Source organism: Malania oleifera, chromosome 9 (assembly GCF_029873635.1).
Source record: "Malania oleifera isolate guangnan ecotype guangnan chromosome 9, ASM2987363v1, whole genome shotgun sequence".
NCBI lineage: Eukaryota > Viridiplantae > Streptophyta > Magnoliopsida > Santalales > Ximeniaceae > Malania > Malania oleifera.
The window spans coordinates 35379011-35381580 of record NC_080425.1 but is presented as its reverse complement, the minus strand read 5'-3'; the positions used below and the strand labels follow the sequence as shown (position 1 = coordinate 35381580).

General features: G+C 43.7%; 1 non-coding gene across 1 annotated transcript; it reads left to right on the top strand.

The window, feature by feature from the left end:
• Positions 1 to 1981: 1981 nt before the first annotated feature.
• On the top strand, positions 1982 to 2087 carry LOC131165122 (small nucleolar RNA R71). The gene has a single exon (XR_009139444.1). It is a non-coding gene; the product is annotated as a small nucleolar RNA R71 (small nucleolar RNA).
• The last annotated feature ends 483 nt before the right edge of the window (positions 2088 to 2570 follow it).

Genomic DNA, 2570 nt, shown 5'->3' with positions numbered 1-2570 from the left:
CCTCACACCTGAAGTTGCATACACCTAACTTATGTTCAGAATTGGGGACCCACTCATGTTTTATTATAAATTGCTCAAAAGGGCCCATAAATTTAACAATGGTAGGGCTGACAAGTTGAAGCATACTTTCCCAAAGGTGTTGTCATAGCATTGAAGGAGTTATTTCCATAACAATTTTTCAATCACGTCTTCGTCCACAGCTTGGGCGGCGTTCAAAGGATGTTGGGAAGCGTTAAATATGTTCAACCTACGTTGCTTATGGCCCCATGAGATGTCCATAATCCCCATCCTACATTGAATGCAGGCGTTAGCCATGGCTAGGAATGGTCATCCCAAAAGGACATGGATCGGGTTTGTGGAAGTCTCCATATCTAAAATGTTGAAATCAACAGAGTAATGGAAATCTCCCACCTTTACTATCACGTCTTCTACCGCACCCCAGGGTTGCTTAAGTGATCGATCAGCAAGGCATAAATAAATCGAGGTGGGTCGCAACACTCTTGGGTTAAGTTTTTGATAGGCCGAGTATGAAAGGATGTTCACATTTACTCCTAAATCTAGAAGAGCCCCATCAATGGTGTAATCTCCAATTACACATGAAATAGTAGGTGAGTCGGGGTCTTTTATTTTAGGAACAAGGTGCTTTAGTATTATGAAACTTATATGCTCGTCCTGCTTAACCAAACCATCCATGTGTGCCCTTGATTCTATCCCCTGCATTGATAAGTCCCTAAGGAATTTTATGAACGCAGGTGATTGATTAATGTCATTAAGGAGAGGCTTATCCATTCTCACTTGTTTAAACATGTCCTAGATGGACTCAATGGAAGCCTCTTTCCTAAATATAGAGGGTGTAAGTGGGGCTGCCAGATGTGTCACTAAGTAGCCATGAAAAGCCCTATGGGGGGGGCGAAGCGAGGTGTGGTCCTTCTGGTAGTGGGCATGAGATTCAATGGTCTTTATACCCGAATAAAGGAATAAAAAGTGAACGAATCAGCATTGGGTGCTTCTAGTTTTCGTCTTGGGTCTCCCCCGTGCTCAGCTGCTCCTTTCCTTGTTTATCTGTTAACCTGCCATTTTGAAACGTGGTTACTGCCTAAGCCTACTCAGAATATGATGAGGGGCCAGCGTCTAGTTCACATTCTACCTCATATTGTCCCTTAGGATTTACTATAGGATGACTTGGCAACTTGCCTTCATCTTTCCAACTCAATGTGGTAGCTAGTTGTCCCAAAGTGGCTTCTAGTTTCGCAATGGATTGGGAGTGAGAGTGAAGGAGTTGTCAATCCTCTTGACGATCAGCTTCAATATTCTTAAGGGACCTCAACACCATCTCTTTAAATGTGTCGTACTTGGGTTGCAAGGGAGACGGCTGCTGGGCGGTTGAAAATATGAAGGATGAATCAGGATGACTTTGGAGATATGGTCGTGGAGGCAAAGCATGGCTTATGGAGGTCTTTGGGCTTGAAAACCTAGATCTTGCGGCCTCCACAAGAAGTTCGGATGTTTTTTCCACTTAGGGTTGTATGTGTTTGAATATGGGTCATTAGAGGGCTTATCATACCAATTGTAGGGGGCCTTTACTTCCTCATGCCCAAGCTCAGGTGGGGAATGCGCATGTGGGCAATTATAACATGTATGGGAAGGGTCAGAGCAGATTGCACATATCTCTACATACGCCATTGTTTGTGGTCCTAGGGATAAGCATTGATCCAGCTTTTTAGATATAGCATGCAGAGTAGGAGTTAAGTCTTAGCTCGTGGCTAACTAATAAACTCCCTTAGATTTAAAGGTTGATGGATTAGGTAGTCTACAGGTAGCAGCCATATGCTTCTGAGAGTTTTTAGCCAGATTTTCAAAGAGAATCTAAGCCTTGTTCTCATGCTTTATGAGGAAAGTACCTCCACGCTACACATCAACCATGGACCTGTCTCTCTCAACCAACCCTTCGTAAAAAGTTTGGACTAATTGCCACTTGGGGACCTGGTGATGTGGGCATTTACGGAGCAGATCCCTAAAGTGCCCACAAGTCTCAAAAAAGAGTTCCCCATCCATCTGTGAGAAACTTGTAATGACTCTCTGAAACTGGTTAGTCTTCCCAATTGGAAAGTACTTTTTAAGAAATTCGTGATGCATGGTGGCCCAGTTAGCTCTAAGGACGTCAGCTAACATTTGGCTTTATCCTTCAGATAGAATGAGAAAAGCCTAAGATGAAGAGCATCATCACTGAAATTAGGGATGCGGATGGTGGAGCAAATTTCCAAGAACTCATCTAAATGCTGATAAGGATTTCCATCGAGTTCCCATGAAAGTTGGGCGGCATCGAGATGATTGAAGTCTTTATCTCAAATTGTGCCGCCTAAACATCCAGGAACCGGATGCAAGACGGCGAGGTGTATGCATTAGGTACAAAGTAATCCCTAAGGGGCCGAATATGTTGCTCTCCTACCACATGTAGGTGGGGAGCGTGGTATTAAGGGATTTGTTCAGCAAGGACCGTTAGGTTATTTTCGGCCATGACTTTCAATTCAGACAACTCACCTTTCTCTGGATTAGAGATAGGTTTCCTA